At 38.0% G+C, this 20,269-nt stretch overlaps 2 long non-coding RNA genes across 2 annotated transcripts; both read left to right on the forward strand.

Annotated features, from left to right (window-relative positions):
* The first annotated feature begins 6,972 nt into the window (after positions 1-6,972).
* On the forward strand, positions 6,973-11,305 carry LOC119742112. Its single transcript, XR_005272814.1, has 3 exons — positions 6,973-7,051; positions 11,056-11,127; positions 11,286-11,305. It is a non-coding gene; the product is annotated as an uncharacterized LOC119742112 (long non-coding RNA).
* Positions 11,306-12,211: 906 nt separating this feature from the next.
* LOC119742113 lies at positions 12,212-13,384 on the forward strand. The gene is made up of 2 exons (XR_005272815.1): positions 12,212-12,374; positions 12,773-13,384. It is a non-coding gene; the product is annotated as an uncharacterized LOC119742113 (long non-coding RNA).
* The last annotated feature ends 6,885 nt before the right edge of the window (positions 13,385-20,269 follow it).

Raw genomic sequence — 20,269 nt, forward strand, 5'->3', positions numbered from 1 at the left:
CTCAAGTGTTATTCTGACTGATTAGGACTACCCACTACCGTCTACACTACAGTACGCCAAGCACCGGCGGCGGAACCGGGAGGGGGGGGGGGGGCAGAGGGGGCAGTTGCCCCCCACTTTTGAATAGGTAGATATTTTGCCCCACCACTTTTTACCACGAGCAATTTTTAAAACGAGGTAAATTAAAATGATACAAGAGGTAAAAAAAATTTTTGATCACGTGTCTCATTTACAGGGCCCTATTAATAGTGTACTACAATGTATCTTTTGCTCAGAAAATATTGGTTAAAGTGGTCAGAAATTGCCTCAGATCGCACCACAGAGCATCTAGAATCCAATTTTTTTAGGGGCCCCGAACCCCACGCCTCAAGGGCTTCGCGCTTCACGCTCGCATCAGTTCTGATCAAGGTATGTTCCCCCACTTTTGAAAAGCGATTAACACCCCTGGTTGGGGTTGAAATTTGACAATAGGCCTTATACCTTAGTGAGTATGGCGACACAAAATTAGAAAAATGATTCGAAAAATAGGGATATACCGTAATTTTCGGAATATAAGCCGTGCGTTGTATAAGCCGCAGCACGCAAAAATCTGCAAATTAAGATCTGAAGTCGGCGTATGTAAGCCGCACCCACCGCAGCGGTTTCAATTTTGTGAGGCCTCCAAATTCTAGTCAAAAAGCTCTGAACCAGTTCCAGTTACACTACAGAAGCTATAAAAAGGGCCACAAAATCAAATCATTTTCAATCGATACTCTTACAAACAAATATGGAAATTCATGATGAGAAATAAACACCGGGAACTGCTGCCGGCTACCCCGTCCCGGTCCCCGGCCTTAAAAGTTAGTGCATGGCCGGCCAGGCAGCCTGCGCCGCGCCGGTGAATGACAACATTTTCCCGCAGTACGTGAGAGAGTATGCAACCCACCGTGTGTTGTCTGACTGGAGCGCTACAAATCTTGCTTTTGTGGCAACAGATGCTGACTTGTTTTGTCCTTAGAATAAACAGGTCCGTTTTTACCTCAAAACTTTTCAAATTTTTGTGATTACTAGCGAATAGTAATGTAAAAAATTCAAGTTTTGATCGTAACTTTCTTCAAAAATAGTCAAAACGAAAGACCCTTTAGCGCCGTAGGAAACGATGCTGACATTTTTATGGACGAATCCATTAATTTTGTAAGGGGTGATTTGGTTTCTGTTTTGAGTTTTACATCGTTTCTTGAATTCGTTTCAAGAAAAAAATATATACTGTGACGTTAAACAACTTATTATCTAATAAAGAAATGTTTCGCACACCATAAAAAATATTAGTCGTCTTTTTTCGTTTTTTTTAAATTGCAGAAATATTGGTAATTATTGTTCCCAAGAAAGTACACCCCTTCATTACCACAAATGATGTGGTCCGCTGGGGGAAAGCATGCAGCTAGCTGCACACCACCCATGGTATCACGTACGGCTGGTCACAAGCGCCGAAGACGGCTTTCACCGTACTTTTTGCCGCTCGGTACCTTGGTTGCGGTTTGTTAATGACTTTTTTAATTGATAATTCATTTCAGCAACACCTCTCTTCTTATACCAGTACATTAACTACACATGTGAATCTTATTTTTATTCTTTTTATAAGCCGCAGTAAACATGTTCATGGGCAAAATCAAGCCTGATAACGCTAAAGACTGGCCCCTAGTAACTCAATTTCATAAGAAAGTGATAGGGACCACATTAAGTCCAGGTACCAGACTCTATAAGTCACTTCGTGGGAAAACTGACAGCGTTGTTTACGCGTTTCACGAAGTGACCTATCTCGATGCGTCAGTTCGTGAAATGATTTTTGTAGCGATAGGTCAACATTTTTAATTAGCTGAAATAGCTTCATTAGCTAATTAGGCCACTTATGAATTTGAAATTTTTAGAAAATAAAGATTTCATCATGCATAACCAGAATATGCTAAAAAAACCAAATTCGTCAAAAATTCGGATAGGTCAGATCGTGGTACGATCGACGAAGTGTTCTGTTGGCATTTAATTTAATTGGCATTCATTTGATAAATTGTTCTTAAAAGCCAACCAGTCGACCGAATTAGCAAAAACAAAGAAACTGTTTGAATGTAGGTTAATATAGGTTTTCCCGTCCAATTTCGCACTTAGTGCATGTAAAAGTAAAGATAGGTCATTCAATTTCGCACATAGTGCATGAGAAAGTATAAATAGGTCATTCAATTTCGCGGATAGGGCAGCCAAAATCACCAATCGGCATTCAAATTCGCTATAGGGCAGCCAAAATGGCCAATTGGCATTTAAATTCGCTATAGTGCAGCCAAAATGGCCAATTGGCATTCATAATCGCTTTAGGGCAACCAAATTCGCCAATCGGCATACGAATTCGTATTAGGGGAAATTTCCTTACATTTCCCTCTGTTAATTCATATGCCTTTTTTATCTTCGTAAATTTTCTTTCATAATGTATATTTTCTTGTGGTCATTTGCACCATCTCTTCAATTATATGCATTGACTAGAGACATAAATTATAGCATGTATACAATATCATGATTTTCTTCTTTCATATTGTATATATATATATTTAATTTTGTGTTTTTTATCTTGTATCTGTTTTCATATGACTTTAGTCATTTGAAACTATCTTTTCATCACAACTTAAGACATTGATTACGGTTTTCTTTCCTTATAATAATTCTTTGTTGAACCTTTTATATTCTTTTTAAAACATAATTATAACTGAATGTATATACTTAATATGATATCGCAACTGCAGATGGTTATATTTTACTGATCTTTGGTAGGAAATTTACATGTTAAAGTTCAAAGCTCAAAACTCAGTCATTTTTTTCAGCCATTGATGTTAATTGCGTAATGTCTGCCAATGTAAATTCTCAAGCTGCTGATAATTATATGTGAAAAGCAAAAGGTGAAATGCAAAGGATGCATTACCAAAGGAGATGAAAGAAATATATATATACACTTTGCGCCAAGGCGCTGGTGAGGAACAAAATAACTTGCTCAATAAGCAGGCCAATGCTTCTATGATTTACATTTCACCTCTAGGAGACAAAACAAATACAACTATCGAAGTCCAGGCATCTGTAAAAAATAATGTAAATTGTCCAGTGAACTTTTATGAATGGTCATTGGTAGCACACATATTGCAGGTTGGGAAAAATGCGCAAAGAATATTTGAAAATGTATTAATGTATACAAGTCATGTAAATACAGTGCTAAATTGAATGCACTAGTTATGAACATGAATACCCTATGGCGAAATTGAATGCTCTATTTTCAGTCACGTGTCCTTCCGTGCCAACTTGAATGCACTATGGCGAATCTGAATGTTGTTTTTACACTTTTGATTGATCGATGGCGAATCTGAATGCCCATTATGAATTTTTGGCTGCCGTTTGGTGATTCTGAATGACTGTTTTTCTTTTTGGACTGCCCTATGGCGATTTTGAATGACTAGTTTGAATTTTTGGTTGCCCTATAGCAAAATTGAATGAACTATTTATACTCTTACATGCACTAAGTGCGAAATTGGACGGGAAAACCTATACTCTAATGGGACTTCGTTGGAGCCTCGGCAAATGTAGACCTTTATGTGGAAGACACGATCTAACTTGTCTGGTGCTGCACATAATGGCTACTAAAAACTATAGAAACTCTAATATGGAGGTTGACGGAGTTTCTAACGTCCTTGGAGTTTATGCAACATATGCGTATCTAAAAATAAACATTTTCATGGCTTTTTTTACTTTGCTTGGTCATCATAAAATTCTGTTCATCTGAGCTAACGAAGGAATGGATCATGGGTATAATGTACGAAATATTGTCCACTTTGATATATGAGAGGAAAACTGTCATGGCGAAAAAAAAGTGAAAATATATATATATATTTTGTGTGTACAGGTTCTGTCATTGTATCCCATGTAGGATTGACAATAGGCTGTATTGTGACCCTGTTATATCTGTGTAGGTACAGATGTTTGGTCAAATTTGTGAAGCCTTGTATTTTCATGTACACTGTAGGCCGTAGGTGGTCATTTATATCACAACCATGCTTTTGCCAGACAGTATTGTTGTGTCACATCAGTTTTTAGCACAAACTATTGTCAATGTGTTTTCAAGTTTATTAGAGGATGGTCATGATGAGGTCCACTCACTTAATGAACAGCCTTGTGAGTCTGTTGATTCCATTTCTAAGCTAAGTGTAGCCAAGTCAATAGAGACAGCACTCAATGAGCATGCTGCTATTTTACTCAAGTTTGTTGAAGACCAACAGGTCAAAAACCTGGAAAGTTTGTCTTCTTGTAATGGTGTCCAGTTGGTGATATTCCCAGTGATATTAGCGTGACAAATGTTGATTCTGAGCCAGTAGTTGTTACTGATGTAGCAGATGTTCTAGAGGTAGAGGTGTCAGAACAGATTTTGATAAAACCTGTTGATGGTATTGTATTGGTTTCTGATCACCATGAGGTTGTTGATGGAAGGCCTGTTTTAGAGCCCAGTGTTGTGTTTGCACCCGTTTGTGATGACTTGGAAAATAAGTCGATATTAAGTTGCAAGCCGCAGGAGTGTGTTGTATCTCCTGGTTATTCTTCATCACATGTTTTACTGTCTCCTTTTGAGAAAAGGCTCAATTTAGCTTTGGAATGTCACCCATCACTGCAAGTGCCAAACGCCAAGGCAGGAGAAAAAGTAGGGAACCACTGGGCACCCCTCACATTTCATCTTTGTGCATTTAAGATATGGCCAACAGTGTTGCCAGATCAGAGACAGGCAAAGCACCACATGATGAAAAGGAAACATGTGGGTCTCTGGCCAAATGCCATTACTTAAATTGTGTCCAATGACATAACAGAAAAGCAGTTTGAAATTTACTGCATTGAAGGGTTCCATTTGAACCATGTGTTTTATCACAATTGTATTAGAATGAGTTAATTTTTGCTATAGGATACCGCTTCACGTTAGTGTTGATGGTCATGGTTCGCCACCTTGAGATGCTCTTTTATTTGTGGTGTTTTGACTCCCCAAGTTTTAAGGCAGGAGTATTATGCATGTTTGAAATGTATTATGGATTTTTATCTAATCCAGACACTAGTTATATTTTCTGTATGAGTGTAAATCTTGACCATGAACGCCTGATGACATGAGAGTTATTGTTTAAGTAGGATCCAGGTTTTGGTCCAATGTTTGAAAAATATATATCCACTTGCCATTTGTTTACACTCTGACAGCTGTGTATGCTGAGTGTTCTATTTTTGGAAAGTGTTTGGGTATTGTGCGAATTGATACTGTGTATTATGTTTCCTAAGGAAGTAGGTCATTGAAAGTTTATCTGGTTCACTCCACTGATAAGAGTGTGTGTACAAGCATGATCTAGAAATTCATGTACAATCATTTTATTCAGAGACCGAGGTTTTGTCCAATTGGAAACTATCTTGATTGTATTCAGAAAAAAAATGTGACCGGAATGTCATTTTGCAGTCAGTGACAGACTACTGATGTTCGCATGTATTGGCCTGGGGACTTGAACATAATATTTTGCCTGCTTGCTCAGCTCATGCATCACTAGCACTATGTGTGTAATGTGTACAAAGTATGACAACACTGGATTTGATGTTTGTTGTGACACGTAAATTACAGCGATTGTTCTTGTGGGGACAGGGTTTGTCCAATACTTATGACTGTAAGGTAGTTTGGATTTATCAACAAATGTGTTTATAGGCAGCAAATAGTTGGATAACTTGTAAAAGGGGTCTTTATTACCTAGAATTTTGATAGTACCTGTACCTGTATTTGGCCATCAAGTGGGATATTCCAGGTGAAGACACTTGGGTGCTTATACTCTGTAGCCCTTTTTATATTTGAGGCTTGTATATAATTGTGAGCTCTCATTTGAGATTTATGCCTTATGTGACATTGTTCAGTTGTTGTCCATCTTGTTTGGACCCAAAAAAAGTTTTGTTTGTTATCAGTATGTGATATATATGTAAATTTCACTGGCTAGTGTAAACCCTTGACATTGCCATTTGTGCATACTCGGCCGATTCAAGGCGTAAATAATGTTCAATGGATCTTGATATAATGCCATGTTGATTCTACATGTTTTCTGTAGATTTAACATAATATTATTGTGCGTCGGTCGCCCTATTAGTTCATAATTAGACCATTCGAGGGCGCATGGTTTTAAAGTAGGGAACATGTAGTGAGACGTCTTTTATGAGGCACCGTACAATTGGCACACAGCCCAGAAAAAATGTATACAAACGCGCACTCAGTGCCGTGAACGCGCGAATATCATCCCTTTTCTGCCTGCACACCAAAGTGTGCAATTTGGAGGCCTAGTTCACAACACAGCCGTACACTTGCCAGGCGTTCGGGGAACTTCGGGGAACTTGGGGGAACTTCGGGGAACTTCGGGGAACCTAATTAAAATATTAGAACCGGTGAATCTTAGGAACCTCACTTTGAATCTGGGAACTTTAGAAATACAACCTTTGTGATTTAATATATTTTATGATTGGCAACTGTGTCACAATTTATAGAGCTAGCAACTGAATCTATTATCTTATCAATACTTTTTGTAACAGTTGTTTTTGTAGCTTAAAATTGAGATCAGGTATTGATTTAAACTATTGTTATCGATTTTTGTGAACAAGTTCATGAGACCAAGCATTATTTCACTCCTCTTTTGATTTGTTTCTTTTGATCTTAATTATTCCTTGGCGTCCTTAAATCTAATTATTTGAGCAGACCTCCTTACTGGCGTACCGCTACAGTACAAAGATTTTATATTTTGTTTTCGTTTTGTGCTTTTAAATTTTCAAATTTGTACCAAGTCATACACCAATACACAATTTACAAAAGCTGGATATACGCTGTAAAGTTCGTGTCATGAAAAGTAAAAGTGTTAAAAGCATATCCTAATCGTACTTCGTATCACTGTTGTTTTTTTGTTTTGTTTCTTTCCAGCGATTTGTCAGATTACAAAATTACCAGCCTGACGAAAAAAGACATGGAACACTTGACACATTTGCGTCAACTGTGAGTACATGCCATCGGTTATACTGAACATGTTTGTTTTTGTTTTAATATTGATTTTTACATTTTTGGTATGCATCAATTCAGAAGCACAACAAAACTCGACAATTAAAAACTGCCAAGCCCACGCATTCTCAGCACATTTTCAAGATATGTCTGGACTGGCTATTGATGGAACGGCCCGGTGATAAGCTTATGAAATGTAATACGCTGTCCAACAATTCCCCGTAGCCCGAGCTTTCATGATCCACAAACACTATGAAATCTTATACACTCAATCAGTCCAGCGTGTGACAGTCCGCCATTGTTAGGGGCTGTTGTGCCGATTTGGTTGCGGCGATCGGCATGGATTCTTTCCGGTGGTGACACCGCTTAGAGTCTGGGTGCTGATAATTACCCTCGCCTCCGGCTCGGGTAATTATCAGCACCCAGACTCTAAGTGTTATTAAACAGAGTGATAAAAACCTCCGGAGCACACATTTATTCCCTTATTAATTTGCTGTCATTTCTCTTCGCAAGTTCCAAAAATTAAGATTTTACCTCACTTTCAGTTCAATATGGCCGACTCGTGCATAAGGCCCATACTAAATGTCATTGGACGTTTTCAAACTACAGTCATTTGACCGGTTCCGCAATTTGACCAGTTCCGCAATTTCGGAAAACTAGCTCTCGTTTTCAGGAAGACGAAAACGCCAAGGACTTAAACTTTGGTACCGATGGAAAGGTTATTCAATCTACTTTTCAAAAATGGTTTTAGTTTTAGGATACTCACTTACATTTAAAAATAAATCCCCTACGACCGTCACTTGCCGTTAACGAACTGCCGAAATGGAACGCGCACGGAAGCGTGATTTCATGTTTGTTGCCTGCTACACGATTGTTCAGGGGAATTAAATCATGGCAATAGATGCAACTTGTTTGGAAATTATTCATTATTCCACCATACAAATATAAGATTTGAAGTCTTTGAATTGTTTTTTCTATACCCACCAGAGTAACTGCTGGTCGTTTGGCCGGTTCCGCAAACGCATTCATACTGCCTATACAATACACTGGCCATGGTGTGACTGTATTAACCAGTGCTGCTATTGACAAGTATTGTTGATGACGGCCCCCTAGCGCGGTGCACTTTATTTATTTTGCCATAAATCTTTTTTTTTTTACAACTTACAAAGAAATTGAGAATTTCTATTAATCCTTGTTTAAAAATGTCGAATTTGATGATCATTTCTGGGTGTTTAGTGCAAAATTGAAAACAAAATTGAAACAAAATGATTTTGTTTCTGTCCAGCTTCCGGATAGCAATGTAGGTTTTGGATTTAAAAAAATGCGGACTTCAAAATTTAAAATACAAAAATCTTTCTTAGTGAGCAAAATTCCCACTAAACATTTTTCCTTTGCTCTAAAAAAATTCACCCCATACTTGGTGTTGAAGCGGTTGCGCCTCAGAGGTTTGGATTCATTTTAGAGTTACAACTCTCCACATCCAGGGTGCATGAGTCAGCCCAGGCTAGGAGGTGAGGTCTGTGGGGAACAATTAAAAATAGTGCATAATAATATGGAAAATAAAATACAGGTGTGTTTCTAACCCAAAGGACATTTCCAGTAATTTAGTAAATTTAAAATTATCATTTTTTTCGGTGAGTTCTAACCTTACTCTTTACTCTTTTAAACAAAAAGAAAAATAGGTACACTAATATTTAATGAAGACCAGTCTCTCGTCAGTACAGAGACACAAATTTTGATTGTTTTCTTGGAGCACAAAATTTGTCAAAAACTATAAACCATTTCTCAATTTTTGTTTCAACTTGGTCATAAACTAAATGATTTATATAAAATTTGTGTTTCATACAGACAATGCCAAAGACAAAGAAGAAGATTACGCCAGCCTTCTGATACATGTAGGCCATAAGAGGCCATCAGCACATCTTTTTCAGTTTTATCTGTGAAGGTCAAGAAGAAGTTGAATATTATAGTGAAAGTTCATGTAGCTGTGTGTCTTCATCACCATTCCTTTGAATTAATTTATTTATGTGACAAGTTCTTCTTTTGTATAGTGCTAGCTTCTGGAGTGCTTAAATTATTTGTGTATAACAATTAAACAGACATGCAGGTGTCATAAAGGCAATAAATTTAAAGGCGTTACATACATTTTTATTAACCAGTACATGTAAAAGAGAAGTGAGGTGTTTGAAAACTATGCTACTTAGCATGAAAATCCACAGAACATGTCTATTTCTGTGATTCATCACCATTTATTTATATGACAGGTATATTTTTGGATTTCAAAGGGGTAGCTTCTTGAGTGCTTTAGTTTTGTATTACATTTACATTTTACACACGATTATGCAGGTATCACATGTCAATATATTGAAAGGGTTATCGGGATGTACGTGATGAATGTGTTGACATTTTCTTTTAAGAGCATCACCGAACGGTAGATGAGGTTTGCTACAGTTGCCCAAGCATGATACACGTACAGAGTTAATATGTGCAACAACGTATGAGGAGTAACCGAACCCTCTCTTTAACTTTCCAACGACATTATAATTAGAAATTGCCATTGCTATAAAACAGCCATAGGATTTATGACATTTTTAACAATTTGTTTTGATTTGTTTGTGAAATTAAATTTGAATGTGAAACAATATGTATGTGGCCTGTATGTATCTGGCCTGCTGAGGCCTGTTCCCTCTCCCCTCCCGGCCCCCAGGTTCCCCCTACTGGATGTTGGTGCACACAAAATTAAGCATATTGTGTTTTTACCCCGAACAAATCGAAACACTCCCCCCCCCCCACAAAAAAAAGTAAAATGAAAAAAAGGGGAGGGAATAAACAAAAGTAAATAAATAATAATAATTAAATAAACAAATAATATTAATAAACAGTGCTCCCCTGCAGACAATTAATGATTCAGTTCCAATTCATCCAGCCATGCATTCACTTCCTTAAGTGTCATAGGAATTAAAATGATCCTGGAGAAATAATTCAAATTCATAAATAGCTGGTCTGTGCTTATGTGAGAAAAAAACCCCAACCAACTGGAGCAATTCGGTACAAGGTTTGTGTCTGGTTCTATCCAAAGTCAGAGTGTGTCTAATTAAATAAAGAATAAGACAACAACAAAAAAGAAAAATATTATTAGTGATTGCAAGATGATTGACAGAATGCACAAAAAGCAAGAAAGCCATTTAATTGGATTATTATTATTATTAATCATTTCTGGTAATGAAACCAAGGATTCCTCAAAAGCGCCCTAGGCACTGTAGCTCGCAAGCCTGAAGAAACCTGTGGAGAGAAGACAATGAGAAGAAGTTACAGATTGAAGCAAGTCAAATAATTATAACCTGATAACGTAGAAAAAAAGATCCAACAAACCATAACAACTTCATGGAGTTACATTTTGTAAATTTGGACGCATTATAATGTGCAGACCTTGGCTCATGCACAGGGAAATATAATCCACATCTTTTCTTGGCTGGTTTTGGGGGCAAAAACGATCTAGAGTTGGCCAGTAAACAAGGAATATTTTCAGTCCAGTCTCACAGAGGGCGCCGTTTGCGAAACCGGAAAACGTTTGCGAAACCGGTCAAAGCACCGACCTCTACAAAATGTCCTGGCAAATTTCTCTTTCAAACGATCGCAGAAAACTATTCATATCATGAAGTAGGTGAGTAATTTGCGCATATTTATAGATAGGTAGCTTCCTGTGAAAGCGCGTTTTTTCGCCACAATACGCTTCAGACGATTTGCGATTGCGGAACCGGTCAAACGACTGTACTTTGTGCATGCTTATGATGCGCCGCAAGTCAGTATATGAATCTTACATCCGGTCATTATTGTTTGTCGAAGTCGAACACAAAAGTATCTCTGCTTCTCAACATAGTTTGTTAAAATGGTTCTCTAATGAAACACGGGCCTATTCAAACGAAGTGATGTTCTGTCTGTGTTTGATGATTCCAGTTAATCATAACATCCGTTTCCGTTTTTAATGTCGATTTCTTTAGGTTACTATCCAGGAACAAACTGCAAAACGTCGAGGAAGGGACTTTTGAATCGCTGACAGATTTACAAACATTGTGAGTATATGCCACCAACGATAACTCATGCGATACTGAAGTAAAGTAATTATGGTTCAAATGATTTGTGCGAAGAGAAACCGGAGACTAATCGATGCGAAATACAAGCCTTTTAACAATAAACAAAAAGGTAACTTGATTTTTTTGTTTTTTTGCAGACGAATGATTGCCTGTGATTTGGAAAATGTGCCGCCGAGAATGTTTGCAATACAAAATCGTCTAGTCACTCTGTGAGTTTTATTATAACAAAACCTTTCTTTGTAATCCCATTTGTTTAACTCAAACAAAGACAAGATTTTTAAAATCATCTACGAGACTAACACATGGCACACCGCGAGCGAGGGAGACTATTTTTGTCATATCTTTTATTCTGAAGACAAAGTGTGCAAGCACGTTTTTACTGGAACTCCCTGCGTTATCGCTATGCATAATGGCGGACTGAGGTTTTTTTTTTTAATACCGAGAATTATCATTTTCGTTTTCCAAATATTGGCTGCGTCCCCAGTTCAGCTTATTGGGATTTTTTTCGGAACGTGGACTTCGGTTCAGTGTAGCTGCGTGTTCTGACTTGAGGCCAATGATATCACACCAACGTTTCAATTTTTATTTTTTATTTTGTTTTTGTTTTTACATATCAAAAAGGCTTCTAAATAATTCTGGTGCATGCCCGAGATCAAGGCCTAGAATAAGCCCATAGTGTCTAAGATGGAGAAGTTGCGACTTGAACATGATGTTGATGTTATCAAAACGATGATTTTTTTTTAAGGTTTTGTTTTGGGGGTTGTTAGAAATCAGAGTTAAAAAGCCATTAAATATCCACATATGATATCTGTTTAGAAATTGTTCTGTTAAGTGTAATGCGCCTTTCGATTGTTTCCCCCACCCCTCTCCCCGGGCTGCCCCACCCAAGACGTGGGGATTGTCACTTTTGAAGTGACAAAATCCCCACCCCTTGGGCAAAACGTAAGGGACAATCCCCAACCATGCCCCGATATACATACATACTTGGGGTGCACTAGTGATTGCCTTTCCATGTAGTACGCCAATGGTAACAATGTAATGTAGCCCGTGCGGTACTCTGAAGTGCGCCCTCAAGCGGTTATGAGACGCGCGTGTACTGTAACCATGGCAGGCGCCATGTTCGCACATGTTTTGGCGAAATTCCCGCAGTGAAATGCCAAGATTCTTGCTAAAAGTCAACTGTTTAGTTTGACATTGATTGAAATCCTACAGCTTGTGGCTCTCAGGTGAGAATAAGTGAAGGATAATGGGATGATTATAACATTTGGGGTGATTTTTGATGATAACTTGTGTTGATAATTGATGTTGAAATTAACGTTACAGAAACAAATGTGAATTGTTTAAATCGGGAGCCAGTTTTAATGCATCTAGAAGAAATAATTGATCTTGTGACCAATATACCTTTCCGTAATGAATCCTCACATACTGGGATGATTCAAATTAAGTGACATGTTGGGTTATGTTAGAAATTGAACAAGTTTAAAGTGTATCGATGCTAGAAGTTGGGTGGATTATTTGATCTACCGTGTAGAGACACAAGCCTTTTGAGACACAAGCCTTTTGTTAAGAGTAGAGACACAAGCCTTTTGTTAAGGTACATATTTTGCCTTTCTTTTACTCTCAGGTGTACCTTGATATTTTGGGGATTAACTTGATCCGTATTTTTGCTGCCTGGACAGTCACAGTCTGGAACTCTGCTCCACATCTTGAGTGGATCAAGCCGTTGGTGACTGGACTGGCCACATGTGAGCTTACACATGTTACATCTTCACAAGGACAGGAATTACATGTATGCTGTCTGCATTAGGTGAACTACCGTAACAGGAGCAGCCCTCACATCAGTCTATCTCCAAGCAGGAGGGATCTTGTGAAGGAACCGTTTGCCGTGTAGCGTATACAGTGACGTTGAACTTCTGTGGTTTCGCCGGAACTCCACGAAGTGAAGTGAACTGAACTGACTAGTCAATCAACATTTTTGGATTGGGACTTGATTGCCTTAGAGTGACATCAAGAGTCTCAAATATCCTTGTTTGAATATATTTAGGGCCCTAATATTGTCTGTATACCGGTATTTTGTTTTTTTGTCAGAAAGATAAATGATTGTTTATTTCATAAAGTGTCATTGTTGACCTAAACATTTACATGTTTTTTCTTGATTATCATCATCAGCGCTGGTGTTATAGATTTTGATCTAGAGTTTTCAAATTAAAGGTTTTCTAGTTCAGTATAATTTACAGTCTAAGTAGTGGTTTGTTCATTTGTCTGACCCAAGGTGTGTTGACCCCAATGTGGTCCGTGTGGCTTACAGTAATATCAGTTCCCGAAAGCGCCATCCTGGGGCATGAAAAACGTGACCAAATCCCAACATCGGACCTGGGGCAGCGAGGTTGGGGGAGGGGGGAAACATTTGATAGGCGCATAATTTTATCGAAGTGGCACACTCTTTTAATAGCTCCCGTAAGAAATATTCAATTATTAACCTATATATTATCGTTTTCTTATTCCCGTCCCCATTCAAAGAGATTTATCGTACAACATCCTCACAAGGCTTGTCAGAGGAAGTTTGTTCGGCCTGCACAACTTGGAATATCTGAAAGCATGATAATTGACAAATAACAACATTGTCCTCTTTTAATTTAAAGACTATGACGCCGTAAGAGAGCAAGAAAATATCGAGAAAAAAATGACGAATTGAGATTTCATTTCAATTATTTGTCTGTTAAGTTATTGATATGGGTAGGCCCTATTTTGTAATTTTCCGCTATTAAAGACTCCATCCTTGTCCCCTTTTTCGAAATATTTTTAAGGGGAAATTATGTTGATCAAACCGCCCTCTACGGCTGAGGAAACTTCTGGCTTTCCTCCAGTAGTTAAAATGTGAAAACCATCATCACAGTGTACTGTTGGTCTTTCGATGCGGTAGTCTAGATGGCAGACTGACACTTCCAAACAAGGGCGGATCGAGAACACAATTGGGGAGAGGGACCAAAAATATTCCCCCCCCCCCCAAAAAAAAAATGGGTCCCAAAAATTACCGCGAGGGGTAATTTTGTTGGATTCTAGAAGCTCTGTAGTGCGATCTGAGGCAATTTCTGACTACTTTAACCACTTTTTTTTTTTTTAAAGACGGTGGTGCATGCAAGCAGTAACTGCCTTTATTGCGACGTTGTTTATTTGATTGTTTATTTATTCTTTTCCAGCGATATACGTGGCCATCGACTGGCTGAAATCGAGATGGGGGTATTCAAAGATTCGTCCGGAATTTACTTCATGTGAGTGAGATGTTTAAAACAATCGTTTTAAAAATTTTATGTTTGTTCGTATAGTGTGTTGTATTTGCTTTGTTTAAATAGGTCATTATTTTTATACAACGCCTAAATAAATCCCCGTCATCGGATTGGTGGGTCGTTGATCACGTGTCATTGAATTATTCGTCCAAACCCACGTCCCAGCCGCACCGTAAAAATAGAAGTTCTATTCCACGGTAAATAGTAGTTCGATTGCCCGGTCACACTATTGGTGGCTCTGACCAATCAGATGACGAGGATTTATTCAGGTGTTGTGACTATTCAAATAATGAATGTTTCACATTCGTGCAATGGCAAGAATAATTTCATTCGGCGACAGATGGAATGTTCCATTCTTTGCCACGTGGAATTGATTATTCCACCAAGTTATTCTAACCATTGCCCTTATAAACATTCATTATTTGTATAATAACCAAAGTGTAAATCCATCCTAGGGGTTCAGAGTTTTACTACGCATTGTTCTTCGGCAAGAATTATATTGCTATACAAATCAACATCTTCATATTTCGCAGGCACATCTCATAAAACAAATTATCGTCGATACCAGCAGAACTCTTCAGACCACTCAGAGATCTCCGATCCTTGTAAGCTTTATTCCTCCATTGCAACTTTTGATATACCACGTAGAAAATTCCAAGTAATATTCTTTTTGTCGTTGTCCCAACCACCACCTTACTCCGTCACCACCTTACACGTCACCTACTTCTCCATTTAAACTATCAATTTTGTAGTCAAGACACTTTCTGAGCCAGATAAGTCAGCTATAATAAGGGAATAAATGTGTGCTTGGGAGGTGTTAAACACTCTGTTTAAGACCGGTTGGAGTCTGGAATGCTGATAATTACCCGAGTCAAAGACTCCAACAAGTCTTAAACAGAGTGTTTAATACCGACCAAGCACATATTTGTTCCAATTCATAAGTCATTTTAGGTTTTAAAAAAAAAAGGAACTAAACTTTTTCGGTCCAAAAGTCAAAACAAGTCAAAAATTATTCATTTTCAACGATTTCGATCAAAGCACCCCTCTATAGGTATACATGGTTATACAATGGTGGCCCTCTGAAAATATCGGGCTCTCGACCAATAGGAATAGGTAAACTGTATGACGTATGCACGACATTATAAGCTGGTATACAGCAACAGTTAAAGCTGAAAAACTAGACACTAGGCGATTCCGATTATGGGTCGTTGATTATGGGTCAGAGACTGAGAATGTGGACGCAAGGTTTACTGAAAATGTCCGAGAATTTGTAAAAGAATTCGGACTCAGACACGATTCGAAATCTGGCTGCAAGTATAGATATGTTTCCAAAAACTGATATTTCTTTCAATTCAAATCGTTCACCAACAAAGCGTCGGTGCTTCGTTCCTGTTGTTCCACCATATTGCAATATATTTGGGGACTCGGGGAAAAAGACGTGACTACAAAACCGATTAGTATCATCACTATAACAAGAAGTATTTCAGGCATGCAAACAACTCCACTGATAATTAAAAAAAACATTCACCAAAATGACCTTTGTGACTCAGATCGTATCAATACAGGGTGAGTAAAAAAAAAAGAAGGAAACCCAAATGTCAGGAGCATTTTTGTTACGAAGTTCTTCATGTAGCTCTTTCAAAATCTAGGATGTAAAAGCCCAATTAATAAGTTTCTTTTAGTGCAAGAATCATTTAAATTTCTCATGTACTTGTCAAGTTACCGAATTTTAAACACAGCTAGACACTGTTTTAAAGATTTGCCCATGGATCACCAAAAAAGCCTCGGGCTTGTGTTCTATCAGCAAAACTAAAACAATTGACACACATTTCTATGTGAATCTTTTTTCGTTTTGCTAAAAGAACACTTACTATTTTTTGTGATCCGTGGACAGATCTTTGAAACGGTAGTTGTGTTTAAAATTCCGTAACATCAAAGGCACATAAGTGATTTAAATGATTCTTGTACTGAAAGAAAGCTTATACTAATAATTAGGCTTTTATATCCAACATTTTCGAAGTGCTACATGCTGATCTTCATAACCAAAATGGCCCTGTCATTTGGGTTTCCTTTTTTATTTTAGATCACCCTGTAGAATTGTAAAATATGCAGGAAGGATCGTTAGGGATTATTGACTTTTGAATAAAATAAACTCTGCAAGTTAGCTGTGCGTCTTCTTAGCAGCGTTTAGCATTTTAGTCTAGTCGGTACATGCAAGTTTCTTTCACTTAAATAAAACTGCTAGCTATGGTCTAGAGTTTCAAATGATGACAGGAACAATTGTTAACAGTTTTCTAAAACTGAATAAGCTAAACATCAAATCATTTCTCTTTTTTTCGAAGAAACATTCACCGTAACGACATCAGCAGTATTGAATGCGGTTCATTTTCCACCAACACAAAGCTAATAGACCACTGATCTCTATATAAAGACTGGATAGCGGATATGCATACAACATTCACTCAGTAGACTTTGCATATTGACCAATTCGCCCCCGGTCTCACGAACGTTCTACGCGTAAATACGCGCGCGTTGTATCAACAGTTGACGCGCATTTTGGTCACGTACACATATTATGATGTTCTAAAAGGGACACATTTCCGTAGTGATTATTATTTCAAAATGCCGAAAAAGTTATATTTGCGGCATTTTAGTAACCACGACGTTAGAAAAATTGTAGTTAACCTTGGTCAGTGATGGTGGTCAAAATATAAGTCAAGTGAACCGCGACGTTACAAAAGAAATCATGCTGTCTATAAAAACGGCAACTTGTCCTTTGAAGATCACCAGCCGGTCTCACCAATATGGCGTCAAATTCGTACATTGTGCGGCTCTTTATTAGCTATCCAGCCTTTATATAGAGATCAGTGTAATAGACCTGGAAGTATTACACGACAACAAACAGAGACTAGCATCCGTCTCTGTGACGGTATATGGTTGTGAGACGGGAACCAGTCTACGAAAATGTGTAGATGTGTCAATGTAAGCTACATTGCAAGAGTTTATAGAAAATGATTACCCAACAAATTTAGTCAGATGTGACTAGAAATCAGTTAAATATGAACCATACAGGGTCAGCTGCGTGCTGAAAAACAGTCAATCTGACTAGATTTTTCCAGTCAGTTTTGACAAGTAGTTATGCAAATAATTAAAATTGGGGTCAAATTCAACTACCTTTTCTAGAAATATAGCATGAAACTTTGCATGTTTAACTAAATTCCTAGTCAGTTTTCAATAACTAGGAACACCAGTCAATATTTTGACTAAGTTGTTTTTTTAGAGATATCGATCGATCGTTGTACTTATTATGAAACCCTTCTATCATTCAGTGTGCATTTTTTTCAAGTTTAGTTGTATTGAAATCTAAGTCGGTTTTTGCTATAGTAGGAGGTGATTCGATCGGGTTTGATGAGGTCACACTTTCTATCGTCTGCACATTCCGGGGACATATGTAACACTGCTGGATGCGGCCCCGTTTGCGATCGCAACACACAACATGCACTCAGTACCATAGGTGTGCCCGTCACTTCCGCATACTGGGTTGTATTCGTAGGTACAGAAACCTCGGTATCCACTGCAGAATCCAGGGAGCTAAAACAAATATGTCATGTGAAATAAGACTTTCCAAAACTGAAAAGCATTTAGGATTATTTGCATTTTCTTAAAAGTAGCCTGCCTAATTATTACAAAACAGCAGCGTAGCTACGGGGGTGGGGGTGTGGGGGATGGGAGGGGCGCAGCCCTCCCCCCCCCCGCCAACCGCACCCCCTTGCCCCATCACTCGAAATGTGCAAACCTGAGAAAAGCACAGTCCTATGAGTTACCATGATTGGTGGTTGAACATGAGCTGAATTTGTCCACGATAGTTGTGTATTTTTCACTAAAACCGTGTTTTTTGAGAGTGGTCGTTCATCTGTCGCTATTGTCTGCCATAATTACCATGATTTGAACAGCGCCCCATAGGAAGATAATGTCCAGCCCCCCCCCGCCACCCCAACCCTTTTCGAATGTTCATGGCCAGAAAAATTTATGTATGTTGGTCATCCCCCATCCCCCACTCGCCAACATACTGGAAGTATCCATTTGAAACGAAAGTGCAATGGAATAAGTATATGCATACATTTCTATAAATAGATACTGATTTCCTTATCGTTAATACAAATGGCGTTTGTCGATATACACACACTGAAAAAAATTGCGTAGGTCAAGTATCCAAGAAAGGTTGACACTGCAACTACCCAAAATTGGGTCGTTCCAAAAGTTGAAGTCACAACTCTCTAAATTCAAAAGAGTGAAATTAGGGACTATAGACGTTTTGAAGTGAAAATTACTGTCCTTTTCGATTGAAATAGTCTGAAAAAATGAACCACTTCAGTCAAAGCTCGAGTGAAAGCTCGATCTTTACGATTGAACAAATTTCGCTCTTAACGTCTATAGTCCCTAGTTTCCAACTGTGGGAGTGAATCTCTTTGGAATTTAGAGACTGGAAGACCACCTTGTATGACCACAAGTTTTGGTTGAATTTAGCAGAAATTCCAACCCAATTTTGAGTAGTTGCAGTTTTCACTCTTCTTGGGTAAAATTAACCCAGGCAATTTTTCACTGTATGCCAAGTTAAATTGCAAATTCATGCCATTCTGTCAAATCTACATCGAATTTGCCTGTTCAGTCCGAAATAAAAAAAAAACCCAACTAACCATCTCGGACAACAAATGATGACAACACGCTAATTTGAAACAAACGAAACAAAATCGAATGCTCTAACTGCGACTTAGAAACCGCAATTCTTTCAACAACTCTGTGAAACCTCACGAAATAGAATGAACATTCTTTTAATGAATTAAAAGAAAAAGAACTATCAAACCATTTTCACTCACCGATTGACGTGGCAAGTTTTTTGCAGAACAGACAGCAAAAAGGCCCAAAGCTTTTGAAAAACAAAAATAATATTTAACATTTTTAATTAAAACAGCATTGACAAAAAATAAATCTTTCATCTTCATATAGACAACAGAATAGCGCAAGAAGATTCGCTGAAAGAAAAGATGAATAATGCTATCTTACCCGCAAATACGCTGCACAGTACCAACGCTAACAGACGCATGGTGAGTTCGGTGTAAAACAACAGGAAAAAGGATATTTGTTTCTGGAAATTGTCCTTGTTTCGTCGGATGGTGTTCTAACAATTAGATGAGCTTTGGACCTGGTACAGTGTCTCGCAGCGAGTTCGTTATCTACTATCTCCAGTAACGCGGGGAAGCTATAGAGGCTGCAGATGCCGACGTAAGATATCTATCATCTAATCACCGCTATATACTATATCTCCGCTATATGTAAAAGCGCAAGAGGTGTTGGTCTATGTAATTGTGGACCTTTTCCACTGGAAAACAAAACCGAACAATAAGGTCCACGATTGGATTATTTTTTTCGTCCGATTTGATGACGTCACAGCATTCGGGTGTCTACATCACCGACTGTGGGTGATATCAGCATTTGTGCCACAATCATCAACATTGAGCAATGAGTGATGGATTTGAATAAAACAAGGGGGGAATGATCAATTCAAATTCTCCCTATAATTGATCACGTCATCATTTGGAAACTTGGCATTTTGAATTGTTACTCAGATTGTTCATCCATTATATCGTTTGGAAGAAATTCCATTTGTTTTTAATATTTTTTTAAATATATGTATATATATATATATTTCGTTTTTGATTTCACCTAACTTTGACCTTTCGGTAAACCCGGAAGTAAAGGTCAAGCGAATTTACACACACAAAAAAATGGCTTTTGGAAAACATGTCCTAACTTTTTTGTTGTAGTGCGGTTCT

This window comes from Patiria miniata, unplaced genomic scaffold, assembly GCF_015706575.1.
Source record: "Patiria miniata isolate m_02_andy unplaced genomic scaffold, ASM1570657v1 HiC_scaffold_5, whole genome shotgun sequence".
In the NCBI taxonomy this organism is placed as follows: Eukaryota; Metazoa; Echinodermata; class Asteroidea; order Valvatida; family Asterinidae; genus Patiria; species Patiria miniata.